The sequence below is a fragment of the Labrus mixtus genome, chromosome 20 (genome assembly GCF_963584025.1).
Source record: "Labrus mixtus chromosome 20, fLabMix1.1, whole genome shotgun sequence".
NCBI lineage: Eukaryota > Metazoa > Chordata > Actinopteri > Labriformes > Labridae > Labrus > Labrus mixtus.
This window is the reverse complement of record NC_083631.1, coordinates 19,076,639-19,087,747: the sequence shown is the minus strand read 5'-3', so window position 1 is coordinate 19,087,747 and position 11,109 is coordinate 19,076,639.

Below are 11,109 nucleotides of genomic sequence, written 5' to 3'. Positions count from 1 at the left end.
CCTCCTCCTCCTCCTCCCCCCCCCCCACTCCTCCTCCTCGTAGCCTTCCTCCTCCTCCTCCTCTCGGTCCAACCAACACAAACTAAAACTAACCGCGCGTCTCGGCTAACTCCGCCCAAAGCCGCACTGCTCCGCTCGGATTGGACTCCGGGGTTTGACAGTGCCTTTCGGGAGCTAATCGTTCTCCGTCACTGGTGCCTGTCCCGCCCACTGACGCAACGCTGTCAGTGGGCTATAAAGCAAGGGGGCTCCGCTGAGGAACTGAAATCATTTTTTTTCACTGTTTTATAGGAGGGATAATGATCAGAGAAACAACTTTCTGTAGCCAAAATATTGACTACCATTGTTGAAGCACAGCAGCAGATTGAGCATGTTGTCAAAGCAGACTGTGGGGGAAAACTAATCATAAAAGATGTTGGACTAGTTAAACAGTAATGATGATCAGATTTGTTTCCTAACCACCAGTTTCTGTCCTAAATTTGCCACGCTGTGCCGATTGCCGCTGTGGGAGCCTCCCTCTCTCTCTCCTGGAGAGCTGTCCGTGGTGCTGAATGTGAGACGCTTTGGCGCTGTCCAGGGTGCTGACTTGTAGCAGAGCGTTGTATTCTCCACTGTGTTTGCCGCTCTCGTCCGCCTTTGCCGCGCAGCAGCCCCTGCACCGCGCTGATTAGAAGAGAGAGCAAAAGAGAGAGAGAGTGAGAGAGAGAGAGAGAGAGAGAGAGAGAGATTGGCAAGCGATGCATGAAGAATCGCGCCCGGGAGAGAAGCAGAGACGCCACTTAAAGAGCCACGGACCGTTTTTAATGATTCCACTCCAGCGAGGCTTCCACACAAGGCGGTCTGAGCTTCACAGTTCACTTACCACGCAGGATGTGTGTATGTGTGCACAACGACTCGCACGTACCGAGAGCGTGTGGCTGCTCATGTCTGCGTTCACTTTACATTGATGTGTACAAGGACGTGTGTGTGTGTGTGTGTGTGTTTGTGTGTGTGTGTGTGTGTGTGTGTGTGTGTGTGTGTGTGTGTGTGTGTGTGTGTATGCCGCAGGCGGCTGAGCAGATCTGACTGTTTTAGAGCTCATTGTGTTGCCTGTTTAAACAGCAATGAATGAAGCCGTCCTCCTCACCCGAGACCAATACAAATGATTGGATGAGGGGGCTGCAGGGATGAATAAATGCATGTTTCCCCCCTTTTCTGTTATTGGGATGTTTTTATTGACTGGTAGTTTTTACCGTTTGTCTTTCTGTAATGAGAAAACAAAAAAAATGTATAATAAATGAGAATCAATAAACAGGTGTGTAACAGCCACAGCCACACACTGACAACTGACACGCATACAACAAAACAGTTGCATGTTTGTAATGGTGACACAATAGAGACAGATTCATATTTAATCGGTGGTGTAATGTTATTTCCTGGAGCAAAAGACGGTATAACGGGGTGGCAATGCGTATCAATGCAGCAGCAATAACTACCTGACTGACTGATTTACAGGGTGACTATCAGGCAGTACATGACTTAAAGATGGAGTGTGTGATGGACTGATTGACAGATCAACAGGGTTGTTTGGAATTAGAGTTCGTCACACTGACTATAAAATAAACAGAGGAATTAAAGTGATCAAAAATAAACAGAGAGGTAGAAAAGTGGAGAGAGAGAGAGAGAGCGAAAGAAGGATTACAGTTTATAATTAAATAATTGCATGAACAGATCAACAGAGAAATCCCTGACAGGTCCTATCATCCTTCTCACTTGCTCTGCTAGTTTGTGTGTGTAAGTGTGTGTGTGTGTGTGTGTGTGTGTGTGTGTGTGTGTGTGTGTGTGTGTGTGTGTGTGTGTGTGTGTCCGAGGCCTTTGCCTGCCTGCGTTATCTCACAAGGAGACTCATTAACATAGAAATGACTTCAGGAAGAGAAGTACAGCGTTTCACCTCGGCTGAGAGACAGGAGGCAGAAACGGAGGCTGGAGACGGGAGGGAGGGCGAGTGACAGCACAGAAGGAGAAGAGGTACGAAAAATGAGAGGGAGTAAGAGGTGAGAGAGGGGTAAGGAAGGAGAGATAAGGAAGGAAAGGATGAGGAGTGGGTAAGACATAGGGGAGGAATGTGTTGGTGGAGGGAAGAAAAATCAAAGACTGTTGGAAGAAGAAGGGGAAGGTGAATGGGATAACAGGGGAGGGAGGAGGGAGGAAAACGGGAGAGGGAGGAAGAGGAAAGAGAAAGGCAGGGTAACCCTGTCTCCTAGAAAGTACCTTTAAAGAGTTCTAACACATGTTTCAAAATTGCAGGGAGGTCGATGTGGTTGATGGGTGTGTAAGGCAACAAAGCACATTTTTTGAAGGTTTGAGACACATTGATTTTGGTTACATGTTATATAAATATGAACATGTATTCATACGTAATATGGACGTAGTCTCAGTGACGTCAATCACTGGTTTCTGAAGTGAACTTTTGAAGCCCATCGGTGGCACTCACCATGTGGCAAATGCTGTCTCAAACTAACTTTTGTTAGTTCAGAAACAGACAAAGAGCTGGAGCACATGGGCCTTAAGCCAAAATTCAATCCCCACACTGTGTATATGCAAAAAAAATTAGGTTTTCAGATTAAATTAGGTTTTTAACAGGGCTGTAAACACGTTTATTTCTATTCATGTGTCAGCTGAAGGAGTCAAACCTACTGAAGAACATGGATGGAAAGGAAAAATCGCTTATTTTTTTTTCTCAATTGTTTAGTCTGTGACATAATTTGTCGACGATGAAACTTCTCTTCAAAGTCAGTTTACTTTTTGGATTATGACTCCTACGTTTCTAGACAGTATTGGGGTAAAAAAAAAAAAAAAATCGTGTGGACAAACCTGGGAAATTAAGTTTACAGTTTGAAGTGTCTTGTGTTTGACCTTTCTCTCTCTCTCTTTGTTTTTTCACTCTCTTTCCACAACGCTCGCTTCCCTTCTTTCCTCGGATGTTGGCTGTAAAACAAGAAGATGAGAAGAGAGGGACAGGCTGGTTCTTGAAGAGAGTAGGAGGAGGAGGAGGAGGACTGCAGGGCTTCTGCTTAGTGAGCTGGAACCTTCTCATGCCTCTGGCCAGTTCTCAGAGACTGGGGGAAAAAGGAGGAGGAGGAGGAGGAGGAGGAGGAGGAGGAGGAGAAGGAGGGAGAATAAGTAGAGATGGGGGGCAGGCAAGAAAAGAGGAAGAAGGGAGAGGAAATGAAAAGCCACAGAAATTAGAGAGTGAAAGATAAAGTGTTTGGAGGAAGAGGCGAGGAGGAGGGAGTGCAAAATGATTGACACAAATATACTGCAGAGTGAGCGAGCTCGGTACATTAACAGTCAGAGACACATACAAAGACAGGTGCCTTTAAATACATGTTTGAGTGTTACAATGCGTATGTGTATATATGTCCCTGCCTTTGTGTGGATCTGTGTTTATATTTGTTTATTTTTTTTGTGTATGATTTACCAGATGGGAATGTCTCCAGACCGGAGAGAGAACATATGGTGATGAGGCATGAATCTGGCATGATAATAAAATGTCAAAATGATGATTTATGACTTCAACGTCCACAGATACATTCCAAGCGTTTTCTCTATGCAGTATATTCTGTGAGTTTATTAAAAGTGTGACATTTTCAGATGTGTGTTGAATAGTTTTGCAGCAGCAGTGGCGTGTCTGGAGTCTTTTGACTGGGGCGCCCCACTGGGGGGAACCAACTCACACAGGGTTGGCATGAAGTTTGTACGTAATTGACCCTGTCTTATGGTACAGTTTTTTTTAACATTCCTGTGTATAAGTATGTTATCTGTGCATTAACCTACTCAGTATCAACATAAAAATCCTCCATCATTTATTCCTTATCGACTCAAAAAGAAAATATGACAACAAAAAACTGTTGAAAAGAGAAAATGGGCAAAATTTGAAATGTCACAAAAGCTGCTAGTAGCTTCTGGTTTGAATTTAAGTCCTGCTCTGACAGGGCAGATAGCCAAACCATAATTATAGGGGGGCACCTGGGATGGCCATCGTGCTGATAGGAAGTGCTGATTTCCCACCCTGGGCCACCTCCTGGAAACAGACCTGTGCTGCAGGAGAAAAAAAAAAGATGGAGATGTAGATGGAGGTTGGAGCTACATTGCTGTGTGATTGGGTATCTTCCGAAAGGTATGCACCTTTCAAGCCTTTCAAGGTGCATTTAATGTTGTCAGACTTTTTGTGAACAGTCTCTGAACCTCTTGGCGGGTGTCTAAAAAACCCAGCCGATGGACGTGATGGAGACCCCTGGTTAAAGCATTTGGCATGTCCTTGCGTAACGAAAATGTGTGTAAGGTTGTGTGTGTGTTTGATTGGGCAAAGGACTGACAGTTGGATTGATCAAGAGAGAGAGAGAACATTATAGTGAAGGTGAATCAGGGAGAGAGCGAGAGAGAGAAGTGTATCTTAATTGTGAGGGCATATCTCTAATTGTGTGAAAGTGTGTCTAATATGTTTGCCTAATGAAAATGTGTATAGGGCTGCATGGGAAAGAGAGAGAGAGAGACAGAGAGAAACAGAAAGAGAGAGATAGTGAGAAATAAATCCAATAAGCTCCTCTGTCATGCTCCCCTCTTTAGCGTTTTTAAGATCCACTGAATAAAATAAATAGGAGATTCTTTTTGCTTTTGTCACTTTCCCCTTTTCATCTCTTTTCCCAGTGTGCTGCAGTGCCCTTCTGTCATTCAGTGCAGCTCCCATCGTCCCTTCATCCCTTTCTCTGCATCAGAAACAATGGCTAGCGTCTTTGCCTGCAAGTTAACTCAAGCGTCAGAGCACAACCACATAAACATGGCAGCCATTTGTAACATTACAATGGTCCAATGCAAGCTTTGTAACCATGTCCAGCTTTGGATTTCTCAGCATTTTGAAATGTTGTGCATGGAGAACATGTCTTTTTTGAACCCATAGGCAAAAACATGTGATGGATTAAAAATGTGTTTAAATGCTTTAACGTAAAATGCAATCGTTAGCACGTTCGGAGGAGGAATATGCAACGTTTTGATCCAGTAGGTGTCGCCGTTGAGCACCAGCATGAAACCAAAACAAACTGCTGTTTGGCCACACCTCCGCTATTCTGAAGCCTCCGCTCTCCTCCAGCAGCACGCCTCCAACCCCCCTTCCCTCAAGTTCGCACGAAGGAGTTATCAATTAGAACGCGCCATAATTAAACCCCATTAAGCTCAAGCGGCGGACAAAATTATCCTGTCCAACATTTTGCCTATAAGTTGGTTGTCATCGTCGTTTGCGTCGCTGAAGTAGATCACAACAGTGCTACTTCCAGCCTGTACACACCGTTTGTGTTTGCTTGTGTTAATATGCTAGAAGAGAATTTAGAAAGTTTAAGAATGAATTGTATATAAGCTGAGTAAAATGACGATACAAGAAGCACATTCAAGGAAACTATACAATATTTCAGTGTGATTTATTATTCTACAATCAAAAACATCACAATACACATTTTCTTATCAGTAAACTATCTCACAAGACACATTCTTACTCTTCTTTTGCAGTATGTTGTGCATGTAAAAACTGTAAATAATCTTCAGTTTATTGATATTTTACGTGTTTAGCACATTAAGCCATCTAAAATCAAATAAGACACAAGTTCAAGAGGCAGCCATCAAATTTTAAGCACTAAAAGCTCGTCAAATGTCAAGTTTAATGTGAGTTAGCCTTGGCAAGGCTGCACATTGCAAAAGAGAAGAAGGGCTAAATGTTAAGGAAAGCTTTAAGGGACATATCAGGGAGAATGATGCACAACAAGCAGCGACAGAATAAAAACAAGCAAGAGGAAAATGGACCTCAGAGAGGAGAGAACAAAAGCGGAAAATGGTAAGGAGGATGGGCTGTGCTTATTGAGAGGGCTAAAGGTCAAGAGGAAGGAAAATGAGGTGAGGAAAAGACAATGAGGAGGCGGAATGAGAGGAAGGAGGAGAGGAAAAGGTCAGAGAAGAAAATAAAATGACGAATGAAAAGGGGCGATCAAAGAAAAGGTCGGATGGAAAGGAAGGAGTGAAGGAGGGATGATGACACTTAAGAGTTTGTGCACTTTCAGGCCAATAATGGTTGAAACCTGCAGAACATAGAAAACTGAATTTGGGCTAAAATGATATTAAAGTCGTCTGATGTTTTTGGCCCCTTTTGATACTTCTATTGCAATACATAATTGAACACCTTACCACACACGTTTAAACTCGTAAACTCAGATGGAAATGGAAGACTAACAAATTGAAAAATATTTTTATATTTACAAATCAAGCGAAAACATGGCAATTTTATAATATTTTCATAAATAGTTCATAATGACATAAGACATACTCTTATCTACACTGACCAACATAAATCTAATCTCATCATAAATGTATGTCTAATTAAGTGATAATTAAACACTAGTCCATAAATCAACACTTCATAAAGGACAAATCCATATCACTGAGATATGACAGAGAAAGAAGAGATCATCACATGCATGCATAGTAAAAACTCCTAAAAGTCTTTATGTAGGATTTTAAACACCGAAAATAACCACACAAAAAAAGAACAAGATGATGATTTAAAAAACAAACAAAAAAAAAAGTGTAATGTTTGTTACTAAACAAAGTCGGGTTTTGATTTCATGTTATCTCCGAGCAACAACCTCTGGTGTTGAAATATGTCAACGCTGGAGGATGCCCAAAGACAATGTGGAAGTGCAAGAAAAAAAGAAAAGACAAAAAAGGCAGTTCCTCGAGTGACCACTTGAGGCTTGCTTAAAAAGCCAGGGAATCCCATAGACTGAATCAAACATGGATGTTGATTGAGGCTAAGAGTTATGTATATATTTGCTTTATTGGGGCGGATTCAGTTGACTGACAGGCGGACGCAGTGTACTTTGTTTTCCAGGAAGCTTAAGTCCCACCTCAACTCCACCTTATGTCTGTTTCTAGATTGATTGAATGTTAGGTGGAGATGACATTTCCAAAATGGCAACTGCCATCATTGGGCTTCAAAATGCTTCCTCATAAAATGGGTGATGTCACTGAGACTACGTCCATGTCTTTTACAGTCTATGGATTGCGCTGACATCTAAGTGCAGGAAGAAAGAGGCTGCCAGAGATTTCTTCTAAGATTTATAAAGAAACACCTGCATTCAATTGGATTGTATCTATAAGTAATGTTACACATACTCGGTGGGTCATTCTGTCAAGCTGTCGAGTGCTTTTAAACGCTGTAGGGTCTACTTTCCCCCACAGCAGATGCTAATAGTAGGCGTTTTTTAAATATTAGGTAATATTTACAACCTTAACCTGAGCATATACAGCTGTAAAAAACACACATAAATTGTACTTTTTTTTATAGTATACAACACCTAAATGATGGAAACAGACCATTCAATCAGATTCAACAAAAACATTTCCAATAGGTGAATGTGTTAGGAGGAATGCCGTGTTTGTGTATTCATATTAACACAGTATAAATATGTACAATATATGCTATATGTGCTGTATACATGTAGGTACTGCTTGTGTTGATTATAGGAGGAGGGAGTCTATCTAGGCCTGTGTAATGGACCTACAGTATATGTCTCTTGTGCCTCCAGGAGCAAACATTTCACAGTCATTGTCTGCCTTGTTACGCTTCACCTCATAATTCCAACCCTCAGTCATGGATTGGACTGTATGGCTCAGTGTGTGTGTGTGTGTGTGTGTGTGTGCGCGCACGCGAGTGTTTGTGTAGGTACAGTATGTGAATCTTGTTGGCATTATAGCCTATGTAATGTGGTTTGAAGCTGGAAGGCAGATTTGCTGAATTTGAGTTGAATTTGAGATAATTGGCTTTATCCAATGAAGCCTAACAAACTGCACAAACACATACTGTATATATATGTTGTAACATGTATGAAGAAATAAGGACGTTTTTCAGAACTTGCACACAAACACTTATAAAACCCATACTGACAAAAGGTTTGGGGAAGGAATTGAAAAATAAGTTATTGAAAAATGCAGCATTGCTGTTTTTTATTATTGCTGTTTGGGGAATAGCTCACTTGGGGGTTGTCAAAGCAGCTCCTCATTCACTGTATGTGCATCTGTGTGCTTTTCTAGAGGTTGCCATATTGCAAACCCCATGACACCACGTCACATGAAGCTCCAAGTGAGGTCTTGTCAGAAGTACGCATTAGAGCCAAACCAAAAAATAAATAAGGGAGGACACCAGGGGGGTGAACGAAGAGAGGAGCCAAAGAAAAAAAAAAGGAAGGAGGACGTGCTTTGCTCATTAAGCATATTCATCCGTGGTTGCCAAGTGTGAATTACTGTTGAGGAACAACTCATAACACACAGGCTGACTGAAACAGGCAACAATGCTCAAAACACACATGACACTGTTCTTTAATGGCTCACTGCACTCATCAACACTGATCCTGCAGATTCAGTTTGTTAGATTCATATAGTAGTATTAATTTATCTTTAATAGTAAATATCAAAGTGATGAAAATAAAGGGATCAAACTGTATAAACCACTTACATTATGATATTCTAGCAAAAAAAAACATGTTTTTTTAATTTGGTCCCCTCATTATCTAAAAATATTTGCTTCTCAAGAAGCAGGCAAGTAAAATTCTTGTTTGGTTTGGTCCCATTTCTTTATATCCTTTATCACACTTTTTCTCAGCCCTCTGCTTCTCATACTGATGCAGAAGGAACCTTAGAACGTCTCCATAAGTCACAGCAAGTTTTAAGCTTGCTCCAGTGTAAACCAATATTGGTTTTTTTAGAACAGCTGCTCATCACAATGTAGTAGAAAAATGAGCAAACCCAGTTTAGGCTGGTGGCCCTTCATCCCTGAACCAGGGTTTTAATTTCCCTGTTACCTGGTCTTTGGAATTTTTTAGGTAGGACTGGTAATTTCATCCAACATAAACTAATGTTATCTTTGTTAAAACTGTCCTAACACCCCTACTGCAATCAATAAATGATTTACTCTGGAAAAGGAATGAAAAAGAGAGGTAATTTAAACTGAAACGTGACAGAACCAATGACAAGATAGAAGGCGGGACATAATGTTGGGATGACTTTGATTTGATGATTAGCTTTGACAAAGCTTTTTAATTTGTCAAAAAATTAATAAACGCCCCTGAGTGCAGGATGAGTCATCAGACAATTGAAATGTTCAACAGGAAATACAGTTATTTTGATACTCAGATAATGCTCAGATAAAACATATATATATATTTGGCCGATAGTGAACATTTAACACAGGAATGCTGGATTAAAACTGGGAAAATGTCATTTTCCATGGGGACGTTTTTATTGCATTGCCTTGCAAGACATTCTTTGCCCATCCATATGAGTATGGGACAAAAATACAGAGGGGCTGTTTGTCAACAGACAAGGCAGGCAACTACTGGGGGACCCAGGCCAGTAAGGGGCCAACGCAGTCAGTGGCTCAAAATGTGCAAAGTTTGCAATGACAGAAAATATCCCTAAGGGGGCCCCATTTACAGTGCTCACTCTTGCTCGCTGCCAAGTGTTGATAATGAGGTTTAAATATAAAATAGGAAATAGTAAGAGAGCAAAACACTTGAATAACATAACTTCTGCTAGCGTAACATTATGGCCTTGTTCTTCTTTACATTGGTAATCTTAGCTAGCAGAGCAGTCTAGTGTGTCCAGCTCTGTTGGCTGGGACCGGAAGTCATAAAGCTGGAACCCCAGCAGTTGGCTTGTTAGCTTAGCTAGCTGGCTGAAAGACAGTGAATAAGACACTCAATAACCAGTTAGCTTGGTGTTGAGCATTGTCATTGAAATAAACATGGCTTCGCAGTGAACGTTTGAAATGAAATGTTTGTGTTTGTGTTAGATTATTAATAACGTATCGATGATGACTGGTTGGTGGGGCCCCTGTGAATTTTTGCCTGGGGCCTTTACAGACTCTAGAATCACCACTGCAAATAAAGATCTTGACTTGACTGACTTGAACATGCAGCTACACAGGGTTATGTCAAGTTCAGAAGGCGAGTCAAACATTAAAGGGGGTTATGACACGCAACAGAAGTACCATGTGCATCATTATGCGATGACAAATGGGTGTGAAGTAATGTGCTATTTAAGAACTTGGGATAAGAATGTGTTGAAAAAGCATTCATCCATGTATGGATGGGAGACAAGACTCCAAATTAGCACTAGAATGAGTGAATGTGAAAAATTGACACCATATAGCCTATTAAAAGACTATACTGCTTATATCCATTCAGGGTTGTTTAACATTGACTTGTGCTACATCACAGTACACAGATTAATTACATATTTTGCTTTGAGATGTCACAAAGATACAGCTTAATTTAATCAAGTAATATAACAATGCTTCAGTTGTGAAGAAGGGAAATACATTAGATGTGGTTTTCTTAAATACGACAGAATAGTGTTCACATAATGTCCTTTAAAGTAAGGACAAGTGAGCTTTTTCATTTGGCAAACAAGACTGGCTTTGTGTGTTTTCATGGTGTTTGGCCTGCCCATAGCATTTAAATAAAATGTATGTAATTGGTTGATTTTAGCCTTTTTTTTTTTTTTTTTTTTTTAAATATACTGTATATTTCCCATCAATCCAGCCTACCTTTCGTGCTTCCATTCTGCATAAACAGCACAAAACCTTTTAACTCAACATCTTCAAAATCTTTGGTATCCAATCTATTCTAAAAAATTTGATGTGTGATACCTTTTTTTAGTGCTGAAGTGTTAGACTAACCCCAAAGTGGCCTAAAAAGAATGCAGTCATTAACTGAACAAACACAAATAATTAAAATGTTACGGTGGTTTCCTTCCTATCTTCTTTGAAACCTTTTTTTTTTCTTCTTCTACCAGTCCAGCAGCTCGTGTGATGGTGTGGGTTAATTGGGAGCCACATATTCAGGATTAGTGTAGGAAAAGCCGAGGAATTCGTCCTGGTCCAAATTCATGATGAAGAGCTTGTCTGTTGGCGTCAAGTCTGTCGCCATCTTGGTGAACTCCTTGTCGAAGTTACAGGTGTCGCGACGGTTCTTCTGCAGGTGGTGTTTATGAGATTATGAAGAAGAGGGAAGGGCAAAAAATGTTTGG